This window comes from Oncorhynchus nerka, linkage group LG2, assembly GCF_034236695.1.
Source record: "Oncorhynchus nerka isolate Pitt River linkage group LG2, Oner_Uvic_2.0, whole genome shotgun sequence".
NCBI classification, from domain to species: Eukaryota; Metazoa; Chordata; class Actinopteri; order Salmoniformes; family Salmonidae; genus Oncorhynchus; species Oncorhynchus nerka.
In genome coordinates this window covers 47035647-47052295 of record NC_088397.1, presented here as the reverse complement: position 1 = coordinate 47052295, position 16649 = coordinate 47035647, and the positions used below count along the sequence as shown (strand labels likewise).

The 16649-nt window shown below is 42.6% G+C and overlaps 1 protein-coding gene across 2 annotated transcripts in view; it reads right to left on the bottom strand.

The window, feature by feature from the left end:
* LOC115136172 (caM kinase-like vesicle-associated protein) overlaps positions 1-16276 on the bottom strand; it is a 43006-nt gene extending 26730 nt beyond the window's left edge. Inside the window, exon 1 of one of the 2 annotated variants that reach the window (XM_029671704.2) lies at positions 16054-16276. The gene's annotated coding sequence lies outside the window, so the exon portion shown is untranslated. Of the gene's footprint in view, positions 1-11038; positions 11154-16053 lie in introns of those variants that run through there. The other variant, XM_029671710.2, reaches the window with a different exon arrangement.
* Between the last annotated feature and the right edge of the window lie 373 nt (positions 16277-16649).

Genomic DNA, 16649 nt, shown 5'->3' with positions numbered 1-16649 from the left:
GGGTGCGCCACTTGAGTGGGTTGAGACACTTACGTGATCTTCCCGTCCGGGTTGGCGCCCCCCCCTTGGAATCGTGCCGTGGGGGAGATCTTTGTGGGCTATACTCGGGCTTGTTTCAGGATAGTAAGTTAGTGGTTGAAGATATCCCTCTAGTGGTGTGGGGGCTATGCTTTGGCAAAGTAGTTTTGACCTGTCCGGGGGTTTTGTCGGATGGGGCCACAGTGTCTCCCAACCCCTCCTGTCTCAGCCTCCAGTATTTATGCTGCTATAGTGTATGTGTCAGGGGGCTCGGGGCTCTCTCTCTCTCTCTCTCTCTCTCTCTCTCTCTAGGGTATAAGGCTGGGTTTCTGTACAGCACTTTGTGACATCAGCTGATGTAAGAAGGGCTTTATGAATACATTTTATTGATTGATTGATTGATTGATGGCTGCTTTTTCTTCACTCTGCGGTCCAACTCATCCCAAACCATCTCAATTGGGTTGAGGTTGGGTGATAGTAATAGCCAGGTCATCTGATGCAGCACTCCATCACTCTCCTTCTTGGCAAAATAGCCCTTACACATCCTGGAAGCGTGTTGGGTCATTGTCCTGTTGAAAAACAAATAATAGTCGCACTAAAAGGAAACCAGATGTTTTTTGCGACTGCACTTTATGGATTGACTGAACTTCATGTCTTTCTCTTTGCTTATTTGAGCTGTTCTTGCCATATGGACTTGGTCTTTTACCAAATAGAGCTATCTTATGTATACCACCCCTACCTTGTCACAACACAACTGATTGGCTAAAACAAATTAAGAAGGAACGAAATTCCACAAATGAACTTTTAACAAGGCACACCTGTTAATTGAAATGCAGTCCAGGGGACTACCTCATGAAGCTGGTTGAGAGAATGCTAAGAGTGCAAAGCTGTCATCAAGGCAAAGGGTGGCTACTTTGAAGAATATCTAATATCAAAGTCAAAAAAGGTCATGCAAAAAGGGTCAAAGCAGATAGTTAAATAGTTAACCAAATAGCTACCCGGACGAACTATTTAGCAGTCTTATGGCTTGGGGCTAGAAGCTGTTCAGGGTCTTGTTGGTTCCAGACTTGATGCATCGTTACCGCTTGTCATGCCGTAGCAGAAAAAACAGTCTATGAGACGTGGGTGGTTGGAGTCTTTGCCAATTCTTATGACCTCCTCTGACACCGCCTGGTATAGATGTCCTGGATGGCAGGGAGCTCACACCCAATGATGTACTGGGCCGTACTCACTACACTCTGTAGCACCTTGCGGTCTGATGCCAAGCAGTTGCCATACCAAGCGGTGATGCAGCTAGTCAAGATGCTCTCAATGGTACAGCTGTAGAACTTTTTCAAGATCTGAGGGCCCATGCCAAATCTTTTCAGCCTCCTGAGGGGGATGAGGAGCTGTCATGCCTCTTCATGACTGTGTTGGTGTGTGTGGACCATGATAGATCCTTAGTGCTGTGGAACCCGAGAAAGCTCTCAAACCTCTCAAAGCTCCCCTATAACTCCGTCAATGTAAATGTGGCATGTAGTCCACGATTAGTTATTTTTTCTTGCTGATGTTCAAGGAGAGATTGTTGGCAGTGTAGTGCCAGATCTCTGACCTCCTCCCTATAGGCGGTCTCGTCGGCCGCGGAGATCAAGGCTACCCCCGTTGTGTTGTCATTAAACTTAAGGATGGGGGGGTGGCCCATCAAGAAGTCCAGGATCCAGTTGCAGAGGGAGGTGTTCAGTCCAAGGGTCCTTAGTTTAGTGATGAGCTTGGAGGCGATGCAAATTGGTGTGATGCGAATTGGTGTGGGTCCAGGGTGTCTGGGATGATGGTGTTGATGTGAACCCTAACCGGCATTTCATGTTTTGTGCTACGAGGCAATAGTAATTTAGACAGGTTACCTGGCATTCTTGTCACAGGGACTATGGTGGTTTGCTTGAAACATGAAGGTATTACAGACTGGATCAGGGAGAGGTTGAACATTTCAGTCAAGACACTTGGTAGCTGGTTAGCAAATGCTCCTAGTACGCGTCCTGGTAATCCTTCTGTGTCCTGGTAGTCCTGGTCTTACTCACATCGACTGTTCGGAACAACTGGTGCACTCATGCATGGTTCAGTGTTGCTTGCATAGTGTTGAGAGCATAGAGGGCATTTAGCTCGTCTGGTAGGCTCGTGTCATTGGACATCTCGCGGCTGGGTTTCCCTTTTAAATCCAGGATAGTTTGCAAGCCCTGCCAAATCTGATGAGCATCAGAGCCGGCGTAGTTGGATTCGATCTTAATCTTTAGTACATGGACCATTTGTTCTGTGTTGTCATATGTTCTGCAACTTTACTAATATAATTAATATTTTGATATACTGTAACTATTTTCCATTCATAAGTATAGTGGTACTAGTCCATTGTGTATGCTAATCCAGACCCACTCCACAAGAGACACAAACCCATTCCACGACAGAAGAATGGACATGCTACATTGGCCTGTCCCTTCATTAAGAAATTTCACGCTCCGTCAAGCTAATCGACCTTTAGGGGTTGGGAAGCCTCAGCTAGGCTATACATGAAATATAGGCTGTCGCATATTGCTGTGACATTTGACAGCTTTCCTTACAGTGAATACCGCACCGCCTGTTGTATTTTCTCCCCTCAAGATTAGCAGTTTCAATGATGTGTAGTAATATCCATACAGGCATTCGCCCTTACCTTACCCCGCCTTCCTGATAACCTCACACACATCAGTCTAAATGTACCTTTACAGTTAGACTTCCATCACAGTTGCCACAGACTTCTACATAACACTGCTTCTACAGTACCTGGAATAAATGTATCTACTGTAAAATGTACAACAAAAGAGTTCAGAAGTCAAAAACAAAGGGACAATGACATACAAGGGTTGTCATATCTGTCTTGATTTTAGCTGTAAATTTGACAGCAAGTCAGTTCTGACATGGGGGACACAAGCTCTTTAAGGTAGTCAAGACCTTTCTCAGTTTGAGATTAGATCGACAACATCACTCCCCAAATGTTTGTTTTAGACATAATAGCTTTGCACTCTCTGGCAATCCCTTAGTAGCAACACATGCAGGGCTATGTTTGTGACTGTTAAATATCTTAGTCATTCAGCAGACACTCTTATGCAGAGCGACTTACAGTAGTGAGTGCATAATTTTCCCCCCATTGGAATCAAACCTACAACCCTGGCATTGCAAGCACATTGCTTTACGAACTAAGCCACACGAGACCTGTAATCTGCTGTCACCTAGCAGCACATTGATCCCAGCATTCATATTCGATATTCTACGTGGCTGTAAGGAGATAATGAAAGAGCGGAGCCAGCAGGTTTGCCAGCAGGTTTGCCAGCACATTTTCATAAGCTGCTTGTGTGTGAATACATTCCTTTTTGTTTTGACCTTCCATACATGCCCTAAAATAAGCCTCTGCAAATGTGTTTCTGTTTGCTCCGTCATATGAATGATGAGGGAAGGAGGCCAGTATTGTCAACTGTAGGCTACATTGGATGTATTGGCACTGGCATATGGAGAATGCAAATGTAGCCTAGCCTTAAACAGTAGCCTATGTAGTGTGTATCAGTAGCTACGTTTTCATCCAATAGGCAACAGATTTTCATATGAATATTCCAGTATTCGCATTTTCCCACCACAGATGTTTTCCCATTATTGCAGATAAAAGGCAGTGTGTGATGACATTGTGCACATAAAAAATAACCTTTCGCGGTTAAATTCCCATATACCGAATAAAAAAGTGAAATAGCTTTTCATCGCATTTAACTCTACTGATGGTTTTGTCACTAAAAATGTTTGTGTTATATAGTGAATGTGCCCACTCTGATCTTGACATGTGCGTTCCAGCCTACAGCTCGCAGATACAGTGTGGGTATAGTTTACATGATGAGATTATTATGAACAAAAAGAGCAAGATTATTTCGGTTTGTCAAACGGCAGTTAATAAGCATGTCACCAGAATAAGACCCTCAATACTTATTGGAAAGGAGCATCAAGCTCATCACCGTGCACTTTTACCACCCTGTGATGTTTATCATAACTTATTTCATCTGTAGCCTAATAAACTGCGTGCTTTCCCGAGTCGTAGTGGGAGGACCACACAACAAATAATCGCGTGACTCCAAGTTTACTTCGATATGATGGTTATTGTATCAATATTTGCGCATAAAGATGTTTCCACTGTCATTGCTCGCATAATTCATTTTTACAGACACAAATATCCCACCTTTTGATTTGGAAAGTTTACCGACAAATTATCTGTATCCATCAGGCCTGTCATGACATTTTTCATCCGACATGTACTTTACTCCCGTAGAAAGGTTGGATTTCATCACCTTCCAGTGTAGGATTATCTGTCGATATGTGTAGTGTCTAACCGAATGAATATTTCATTAACTTCATTAACTGCATTATTAAGCCTTTATAGGACACTATACGGGGAACATAAGGGGGAAAGGAGAATGTTCATGTTGACAATCCACTATCTGAGGAGCCATTTTTGAAGACTTCTAGAAATCAAGGGACGAGACAGTCAGGCATAAGAGAATATAGCTAAAGACACATGCTCACATATGCACTCTGAACAATATGGAATAATGCAGATATACATTTGAAACATATGTATTTCGTAGCTAAACATGTTCTGTGCATAAACAGCCAACAGTATAGCCTGTATACAGTATGCACACCTCCTTTCTCTTCCGTCTGAAAGCTGCTGAGCTCAGCATCACTCCCTGGTACTGTATGCTAAAACAGAGATGTTCTCAAGCATGGATCCTAGGGGAACGACCACCACAAAGGCTGCCTGCCTGGCTGTCTCTAACCCAGTGGTTCCTAAACTGTGGGGAGCGCCTGCAGGGTGGACGCTGGGGGTGTAACACAAGCACACTCTTATAAAACACACACACACACACACACATGCCAAATTGGCTTATATAACGGCTTCATAATGACATTCCCCCTTGTTCTACAATCCCATTATGGTTTTGCTATGCAGCTCTTGTTCCAATAGTGAAGTGTTGGCTCAGGGGTCACTTTTAAAAATGGTTTCATGTCTGAATAAGAGGACAGCAACAATAACCCTTGTTCACTTTTTATTCTATTATTTTGTTTTCTAAGCAAAGCATTCATCCAATTCAGTTTCAGCAAACATAACAAGTGTGAGGCAGCATCAATCAGTGGTGATACTGATATAGCTAATAGAAATACTGCTTAGCATAATGCATAAACATTCATCATTCTTCGCTGTATTGTCTGAGCCTCTGTGCTAATCATGAATATGCAAAAAGCCTCGTCACAACACTGTTACGCACTAACCAGGTTTCCATCCCACCTTTTTTATGCGAGTAAAGTACATGTTGGATAAAAAATGTCATGACAGGCTTGATGGAAGCAGCCAATTTTATCGGTAAACTTTCCAAATGAAGACAAAAGAAAATACGCTATACAAAGGTGGGATCTTTTTTTGTGTCTGTAAAATGTATTATGCGAGAAATGGCGGTGGAAACACCTTCATGGTCCAATAATAGAGAAAATAAGGAAGTAGGATTTGTTGTGTGGTCCTCCCACTACGACTTGGGAAAGCATGCAGTTTATTAAGGCTACACATGAAATAAGTTAAGATGAACTTCACATGGTGGCGAAAGTGCACTGATGAGTTTGATGCTCCTTTTCAAGAAATATCAAGGGTCTTATTCTGGTGACATGATGGTCGATGCTTGGCTGCCGCTTGACAAATACAATTGGACTATGGCATTGTCGAATACTCTTTTCGGATTGGCTTGAAGGGCATTCTAGCATGTGCATTATTTCCCTATAATGCACGGTATATCAGCACAGTAGAATAACAATGACTATAGTTCTATGTTCGAGCTTCTTTTGAAAGCAAAAGACGAATTGAAAACATTATTGACATTGTTGAATTCGATTTTCATAAAAGCAAGCTAGGACTGATGGTTTGGTTAGCTAAACTAGCAAGTCTGATTGTTTGGTTACCAAGGTAACTACTGAAGCTTTCTAGTAAACTTGCTAGCTACTTCAGTGAATGTTGAACACATTTCTACTGGCAAATTAACACATTTCAAGTGGCAATTACTTAAATTATAGCCTTGGAATAAAAGGGATAATCAATTTGGGGCTCTATGCGAGATATTTTTATGTGCACTACGTCATCACACACAGCTTTTTATGTTTCCGTATTTGATGGAAACATATCTCTGGTGGGAAAATGCCCATGTTGTTTTTATGAAGATTTTAGAATATGCGCATAAAAATCTGTCGCCAATTGGATGGAAACCTATTTCTTAGTTCTTCAAAGAATCTGCGTTACAGTAATATCAACTGTCTGATCCAGGGTCTGTTTAGGACTATAATTCCGGGTGCAACAATCAGTAAACTACACCATAAACAAATGCTAAATGTATATGTATTGTGATAGATGTGAGGGGAGTGGTTATTGAGGGGAGAAATCTTGCAGGCCGCTGGCTCCACCCCCGAGCCTTATACGGACTTCCTGCCCCAACGAGGCAAGGCTGTAGCTCGTTAAGCCAGGGAGTGCTTGGGGACAAAGGACAGAGCAATGAACCAAGAGAGTGATGAAGAGTGAGAGAAGCAAGAGCAATATCTGTGTGATTACTCATTGTGACCTGGACTGTCGGCCTTGTGTATCGGACCGGATTGGCTGAGGACCCAAGCGTGAGGTTTACCCCTGGAGAACTGAACGGACAACGAGAACAGCTTCGGGACTGTGAAGTAATTGGTGAATTCCCCCTTCTTCCCCAGTGTACAAAAACCCCTAATTAACTTCCCATGTGCATTCTAGTTGTGCTACTGGTGCAAGTTTTATTACTGAACTTGGTGACGTGGAAACCCCACACCCTTGAACCTGCTACATATGGTGGAGAATGCAGTCAAAACAAACCAAGCTCAATTACTAAAGAAACACAGAGCACAATGGAAGCATTGGTGAGACAGCTGGTGGAGGCAAACAAAGCACAGCAGGCTATGCAGAGGGAGCTGCTGGAATAACAGCGTCAGCAGACCACTCTCATGTGAGCTGACCTCAACCAGCTGACAGCCGCCCAGGCCGGCATAACGACATGCGCAACAGTCTCTCGTCTCAAACCCAGTAGGTTTCTACTGAAGCTGACATAGGCTGACGACATCGAGGCTTACCTACAAGCCTTTGAGAGGACAGCGGCTAGGGAGAAATGGCCCCATGAGCAATGGGCCAGCCTACTAACACCCTTCCTATCAGGCACGGCACAGAAGACCTATCAGGATCTGACGGTTGACCAGGTGACGCATTACGAGGTGCTGAAAAAGGAAATCTTGCGCCGTTTGGCCAAGCAGCAGGAGGACAACTACCTACAGAAGGGACTGCTGCAGAAGGTGCAGGCCACAGTCCTCCAGGAGATGGAGGCCAAGGAGGCACTGAGAGGGGAGGTGTCCCTCCACCAGAGATCTGCAGAGCTCCAGCAGAGCCTAGGTTGCTATGAGGAAGGATTTAGCCAGGCAGTAGGAGGAGAAACAGGAGGGCCTTAGAGAGATGAAGGAGCAGCTTGTCAAGCAGCAGGAGGACAGCTCCCTACAGAAGGTCTTGCAGGAGGCCCAGGCTGCAGCCCTCCAGGAGGAGGCAGTAGACGCTCTGAGAGGGGAGGTGACCCTCAATCAGCAGAAAGCTGCAGAGCTACAGCAGAGCCTGTAGACTGCTCTGAGGGATCAGGAGGAGAAGAGCAGAGAGGAGGCCACTCTGAAAATGGAGACCCTCCAAGCAGCAAAAGACCTGCAGCTCAGCACTCGGACAGAGAAGGCCACCCCCTTACAGGAGCAGCTAGCTAAGAGGGAGCAGGAGATCTCCCTTCAGAAGGAGGCGCTGCAGGAGGCCCAATGGGAGAAAGAGTCAGTGGAGGCGATTCGGGACTGGCCCGCCCCCTCACCAAGAAGCAGATCAGGTGCAGCCCATGGAAATGCCGATGCCCTCTCCAGGAGAGGTGCTCTAGGGAGCTGGACTGCCCTCCCTCCTGGACAAAGCTGGGTGTGTGTATGGCAGACAGCAGGGAGAGGTGAGGGGATTGGTAATTGAGGGGTAATATCTTGCAGGTCGCTGGCTCCACCCCTGAGCCTTACATGGATTTCCTTCCCCTGGCGAGGCTCAAATAATCAACGTAACTTGCAATACGCATACACATCATTTTTTTTTGCATGGGTTTACATGCAATCTCCTTTATCCGATTCAAATTATTTTGAGTATACTTTAAATGCCCTGATGTGTCACTAATTTCGGCTTTGACAACAGCTGATCAATTAGATATGGGGATAGGAATAGCGGGATAGAAATCAATTGCGACATGACGCATGCGAAAATACAATGTTTTATAGGATTTACATTTTCAAAAAATCAAGTATGGGTTAAATGCCAGGATGTTATACTCATTTTGGCTCTTCCTTGAGTAGATTGGAAGGGGTGGGCTGTGAGTGATAGAACCTAGTTCTCTTCAGGTAGCCAAACAATAAAACGTGGCTACTGAATTAGGAAGATGCCTAAGCTTCTGCGGTGGTATTCAAATGTAGGCCAAATCGTTTTTCTTCTACATCGCAGAAGAAGTCTTAAAAATATATATATATTTTTTTCTTCTCATTGACAAGTATTTCTTGTTCTCTTGCCCTTTGTCAGAGCTTTTAAATTAAATACTAAACCATCTTTTGATTTCTAATTGTGTCGGCACCGGGGACTCGAAATGTGGCTGCTTTATTGATGTCATGCTAATCAGGCTTTTTGATTTGAACACATGGATTGTTTTACTTTTGTAGGCTAGGATACCAGGATACCAGGATACCAGGATTTCAGTGCTTTAGTTTATTATGTTGCTGTCCAGCGTTTCTGATTTGTAGCCTTTTGATTTGAACATTTGAACACTTCTGGCTATTTGATTCCATTTATACATGTTACAGAACTTTGGTTTCACTAAATATGTTGAAATTAAACTAAATAATCTGTTTATTTCTTACCTATTACTTTTGTAATAGGATAGGTAGATTACACGGCCTACAGTACAGGTAGAATGTGGTAGTCTGGCTTTAAACAGCCTATGTAGGCCTATAACACCATTCCTATTCAATTCAGAGTTCAGAGAAATCCATCGAATTGGAAATGAGCTATTATCAGGCTGGTTAATGCGATGTTTGTCTGTTGAATTTGGAATTATCCACCTGCACTCGGCCCCGCCCCATCTACTCAGCCAGTCAAGAGCTGAGCTGCTACTGCGTTGTGGCCGTAGCATACTGCATACTTTTTACTAAACGGTTAGTGCTAAAGAATATGTGACGATGAGTACGCAGTTTAAGTTTGTATGGGTATTTGGACACAACCAGTATTTATCATAGAGTAATGGCTTGGGAGCTACAGAGACTTCAAATATCGTTATGGAGTAATACGGCATCGTGAACTGTACAATTGGGTGATCTGGCTGTCAGTAGCTCATTTCATTCTCTCTCGTAATAATGTAAGTACCATACAATAACCAGGTTAATTATTCTCCCCAGTCTCCCAGGTCTTTAAATTTTTTTATTTTATTTAACTAGGTAAGTCAGTTAACAAATTCTTAGTTTCAATGACAGCCAAGGAACAGCCAGTCAACTGCCTTGTTCAGGGGCAGAACAACAGCTCGGGGATTCGAACTTGCAACCTTTCGGTTACTGGGCCAACGCTCTAACCACTAGGTTTACCTGCCGTCTGACGCAGGCATGGCCCTGATGTCTGATCCCTGGCACGAGCCTGGAGCCCACGAAGGTTAAGGCTTATGGAGCACTAGTGACGGAGGAGATGTTCAGGCTAGGAAACAGATGTTGCCTTTTGGAACGGTAAGACCATCGCTGTGTATTATCCCCGCTTTGAGGAATTTGATTAAATCAACCTCAATACAGACTAGATATTGTATAAAACACAAACATATATCGTTGCCAGGGGTGAAAGGAAACTAACTTTACTGCATGTCAGCCGCATAAAAAAAATGAGCGAAATTGCAGTGTGCTTCTATGAGAACAATTACATTTTGCCAACGTGGAGATTAGTGGCCGATACCGAAATGCGTGCGGACAGCAGTGGACTCATCAATTCATGCTACAAGTATCATTACAATACACGTTTAGGTGTTTTGTAACAGACGTCTCTTTCCGTTCATCAAATTGTGGGTGCACAGTACACTGTTTGGATGCTGGATTTATTTGATGAGCGGACGAACGTGCGCAGGTAGCCTACAGGAGCGCTTTTTTAAAAATGATTGACAATCAGATGAAAACATCACGACTGGTTGTGTTAATGCCACATTAAAAGATAACACATGCCAGAAGTCATATGACACATCTTAACTAGGTCTACTAGGCACACAGAGATCATATGAAATGAATAGGGATTCTACATGTAATTCAATGATTACATCTACACTCTATAATTGTTTTTATCTATGTGACACATAGGGAGTCCCATACCGGTAAGAAATTACATTTACTTTCACCCCTGAATGTTAGTAATGGGGGGGTCGATACAGTTAAATATCGGGATATTCTTTTTGATGATATATATTGCAATCTTATTTTCCCTGTAGTTGGCTGTACCTGCACCAAAACTCCAGTATTTTTCCTTTACATATTTTTCTCCATCTTCTTTTTAAATAAGGAGCCAATTTGTTTCCAGATCTTTTATTTCCATGACTGATCCAAACTCATTTTCTCACAGCTCTCTCTTGTCCCTCTGCAGCAGACATATGGTGAGTAATATGTTTGGAACATCAAATTGCAATTAAATCCCAGTATTGAATCGCAATACATATAGAACCGTGGGAATCGCAATAAATATCTGAAGTATCGTGATAATATCATATCGTGAGGTCCAGTTCCCAGCCAACACTGATCGTTACCATCAGCACCTAGGACAACAGATTCCACAACAGAACTGCAAGGGAATGGGAAAACTACATGAAATCACTGGTGAGAACAGCTGAGATAGCTGGGCTCTTCTTACCTGTTTGATCTGGCTGTTGACTGAAGAGGAAGGACGTAGGTCCCTTGTGTTCCAGCTTCTGACTTTATTGGTTATGAGTCGGACACATTTGTTCCTATTCTTCTTCTTCTTCACGCTTCACTGCCTAATCTGACCATTCTGTTCTGTTGTTTGTTGCCTTGGATACCAAGTCCTACATGAGCGTCATTGGTACAGTGCTGCGTATTCCCCATCCACACGGTGTTGTACAGGAACAGAGCTAAATTTAGTGGTTGGCTAGGGTCATGCTCACCTCACTGGGGTTTTTGACGCAAAACAAACGGATGATTCGTCTTGCATCAAAAGATCAACATAGAAGATGCTTCACGGAATGATCTTAATACCTTCAAATAGACTGTGTTTGTAATAAGAACAGTACCCGTTGGCCTACAACCCAGTATACGACCCATTATTTTCATCTGCATGCACATGAAGCATGACGTGACCACTTTCTTCACTCACTTCACACTTTTCTTGTTGACTGTTTTTTCTCTCTCACATTACTGTAAACGCGCAATAACCGCACAATGTATACAACAAGGACAACAATTCGTTAGTGTGGTTTAACCTTATCAGACCAGGTTCTATGGAAGGCAAACTGATAGGTTTCTGTAATAATCTGTCACATCTCTCTGTAGTCATCCAATCAATGACTAGTTGAAGATTGACATACAGCATCTAGCAAAATTACATCATGGATCAAGCGGGGGTGAAACATTAATTAATGCTATAATTTAAAGATCTCCTTCAATTTTAGCTTTTTGTAGATGCAGTCATGTACTCGGATCTCTGCCACACTTTCAGTAGGATGTGAGGATTTTCTTTGACAGCGGTGCTCACTCACATTTTTTTTGCTTGTAAAAATGGGCTTTACACTTGTGTTCTTTGATTGGCGAATGACCTATTTTCTCAAAATGGTATTTGAGTGCTCTCCGGCCTCTTCACTGTGTGAATGGGACTTCTATAAACTAATCCAATTGCCTCATGCGGATCCCTTGTTTCTCCGAATTTTCCCTCGGGTAAAACAATGTACTGACATTTGAATGTACTGACATCTCCTCTAAGCAAATATTATTTTCACACACACACACACACACACACACACACACACACACACACACACACACACACACACAACCCAAAATATGCTTCCCAGAAGAAGTTGTTATTACAAGCGTTTGGCTACATTACTTAAATAATACATTATGATTTCCATGGCTTTAGTAATTGTCACCCATGGGAATATGGTTCTTACTGACCTTTGCAGTGGTTTCATTATACTCAGTGGGGAGATGTGAATTTCCCTCACAGCCATTCAGCAAATGGATTGCTTCATTTTCTCTGCTTGAGTCTATGCGACATGCTGTATGTAGATGCTGCATTAGTAGACTGACTAAACCCAAATGAAACCATATTTTCCCTCACTCTCTTGGTTTTCGTCAGAGGACTGTCTATTTGTTAATTAAGCCATATTCCCACGGTGAAAGATGGAAAGTCTGAGCAGTGGAGGGGCGAAAGAGATTTCTACTTTGTAATTCACATTAGGCTACATCCTTGCTTTTCCCTTCGTTGTGGCTGGCAATGCTACATTCCTGGTCCGCAGCTCAAATTGACCGTAAATATCACAGTGGCCATTAGCCAGTAATCACAAACTATTTACATTGAACAAAAATATAAATACAACATGTAAAGTGTTGGTCCCATGTTTCATAAGCTGAAATAAAATATCCCAGACATTTTCCATACGCACAGAAAGCTTATTCTCTAAAATGTTTTAACAAATTTGTTTACATCCCTGTTAGTGAGCATTTCTCCTGAGCCAGGATAATCCATCAACCTGACAGGTGTGGCCTATCAAGAAGCTGATTAAACAGCATGATCATTACACAGGTACACCTTGTGCTGGGGACAATAAAAAAGGTCACTTTAAAATGTGCAGTTTTGTCACACAACACAATTCCACAGATGTCTCAAGTTTTGAGGGAGCGTATAATTGGAATGCTGACTGCAGGAATGTCCACCAGAGTTGTTGTTAGATAAATGCATGTTAATTTCTCTACCATAAGCCGCCTCCAATGTTGTTATAGAGAATTCCTTTCAACCAGCCTCACAACCGCAGACCACGTGTAACCATGCCAGCCCAGGACGTCCATATCTGGGTTCTTCACCTGCAGTATCATCTGAGACCAGCCACTCGGACAGTTGATGAAACTGTGGTCTTGTACAACAAAATCATTTCTGCACAAACTGTCAGAAACCATCTCAGGGAAGCTCATCAGCGTGCACGTCGTCCTCATATTGCAGTATGCAATATGCAATATGGCCAGCAGTTGTTATCGACACAAGACATTTCGGTAGAAGCGGACCATAGCAGGCAACTGGCACATCCATTTTCAATGTGAACTTTCTACATGTCGACAAAATAAAAATCACTGGGCAAGTTAACGGAGACATAGTTAGTATGGTCTGATTTGCTGGGCTATTTCCTTCACCTTTGACCCCATCAAGTGCAGCTTTTCTGCTGAAGTAATTATTCACTTAATCTACCATCTCATGGGAGATGCAACAGAAAAAATACGTAGAAGGAGGCCAGATCTTAACGGGGATATACAAATCAGTTTATTTCTGGTAATACTTTCATAAATAAAAGCAATGGCTTATATGACTGTAAAGACATGTCCAGACTGTACATGTTTACCAATTCTTCTGTATTTTGTGATTTCTGTCCCTCTTGAAAATATCTGCATCCCCTAGAGCGCTTAACCTGAGGTAACGCATTCCTTAACTCTACCCGATAAGACAGACCTATGTGGCTCCACCTCTCTCAGAACAAAGACTGTTGCCCATCGTATGTCACAAAGAAGGACGTGCCAACCCACATCCAGTCATTCTATACGGTCAATTTGAATGGGAGCCAACACGAAGGCCGTTTGTCCGGTCGGTGTCCTCGGTTTCAGACAATATTTACACCCTTTGACAGCCATCAATTCAAGTAGAGAGGCAGGTGTCCTTGCAGGACCACCAACAGCATCCTAAATTACTTCTCTCCTTAATCCTAATTTAGGACATTGTGTTATCCCAAGATGATTTACAAACACAGGGCTCCACTCAGTTGAGCAGAGAGAGAATGTGTCGTGTAAAATGTAGATGTTTTGAGGTTGAAAATATAACTGACATATGTAAAGAGAGTGAACAGCTGATGCGAGAGTCCATCCTTGGAACTTGCGAATCAAAGGCATACACACACAACGCATACACTGCTTTCAACTGGGTAATTGCGGAGGTGGGGTTTCGACATCATTAGATAGAGCAGTGGTAATTCACACCTATGTCCTCTATAGGCTGCTACTGGAGATTTTGGTGGTACGTTAACATTCCGAGATATAGCTTTTACATTGGATTTTTATTAGGAAAAAACAACAGCCTCTCTCCTCCTCTCGTGTCTGATACGTGACGCTTTCCAGACTTCAGTTAAAAATGTAATGTTTCATAATGTCGGTTGGATGCTAAATAAAAACACACCACGACCCCGACACAGGTGTCATGGAAACCAACGCAAAACATGCCACATAAACATGAAATATCATCCACTGACAGGCCAGAGAAAACAGTGTTATGAAGTCTGTAAACCTGGATTTAAAAAAAGACCATTCCCCTACATGCCAGGTGTTTCTGCACTTCGGTCTTTGCATACAGCCGCAGCAATATTAGAAACTCTTTTAAACAGGGTTAGTGATAAGCAATGGTCCAATCCACGCCACAGTCAGCAAACAATCAGCCTACTCAGTGCTAGTTAGAAAGTGCGAGTGTTACTCCAAGAGAGGCTCTGCCAAGGCCATGAGCTGTCACAGCCTGTCAGGCATATCAGGGCCCATTATCAGCCCTAAAGAATGCAGGCCGTGCCCAACTTCACACAGAGGGAGCAGGGCATGATCGCTGGGCTAAGACCCAGACTAACATACATATTTTACTCGTGTAAATCTACCCTGATACCCATATCACTTACCAGAATAATCATTATTCCTCCTGGGTCTGTGGGTGCTGCCTGATACCCAAACGTGCGGTATCGCTATAACAAACGCAATCTGACTCCTTTTAGACAGTAAAATCACTTGAGAGTGGAACAATGTAATGAGCTGCACCATAAGTTAAGGTGAGAGGGTTGTAGTAGCTGCCATCCTACTCTGACTCCGGGGAAGGAATGTGTGCACAATGCAAATAACATGGTAACATGATAAACAATGTAATTTCTAATTGTCATACATTGTTAAGGGATTTAGCATCACATGTATTTTTCAATTGTAAATCTGCAATCAAATCTTACGATATTTTAATGAAATTATGTACATTTCCCACCAATTCCTGACTAATTTTAAAATTCTATTTTATTATATTATACAATGATTGGAAACATCTCAGACAATTTTGGGCAAAGCCATATGAAAAAAAGTTTGCCATCAGGTGTTTACAGTAAATGGAATTGTTACAATACTTTCTGAAATTCACAATTTTTGTAATGTAAAGCCAGTTAACCTTCGAGGTGGGTACAACAGGCACACAGTTTCCGAAACCTGCAACGTGAAGATTGCCCATTAAGAAAGGTAGTCACATATAGTCAGTGGTGTAAAGTACTTAATTAAAAATACTTTCAAGTACTACTTAAGTTGTTTTTGGGGGAAACTGTACTTTACTTTACTATTTGTATTTTTGACAACTTTTACTTTTACTTCACTACATTCCTAAAGAAAATAATGTCCTTTTTACTGGCTGACTTACACTTTTACTTGAGTCATTTTCTATTAATGTATCTTTACTTTTACTCAAGTATAACAATACATTACAGTACATTTTATTTTCAACCATTGCATTTAGTGATCTTATATATCTGTCTTATATATTTTCCAAAACAGAAGGCCCCCAGAAAATGTGTGGGACATCTTAGGTTACATCTCACGTTTTAATAAGTCCAATTTGCAAATTGCATGCTGCTCACTCACCTTAAATTAGCTCTGTAAAAATTGAGTCCGTTCTTTTTCCAGGTCTTTCTTTAGCCTATGCGTGCTTTGTCATCGAAAGAACGTGGTAAGAGCTTGGTTTTCCTGGGTTGGTTAGCAGTGGAGATGTATTCCCTGTGAGATAAAAGAGATAGATCCTCGCTCATCTGCTCAGTCAAAGCTTCTTAAAGGAGAGCAACACAGAGGAGGAAGGATGCGCATCGATAGTAGGCTGCTCTAAATACCATCAACAACATTCAGGCAAGGGAGGTGTGGAGTGTGCGCATATGAGTGTGCAAATATATGGAGCGCATTTGAGTGGGTCCGGCTAAAGTGTTTATCATAGTCCAAAATGTGTACCTGTATGCACAGCAGCGTGATAGAAAATTGGACTGTTGGCTTTCAGACTTTTGACATTTTCTGTCAACACATTCAAATGAATCGAGGACGGGTAGCGGAGCCGCGTTGGTTGGGCATTGTGGGGAGAGCCGCGTAGCTTTGTCACAATGGGACCCCTGACGATCACAACTGACTAGATGAAAGTCAAGGAGTGAAGTCGGGGGAGGTGGATCTGCAACAGCCAAAAGTCGGATACTAAT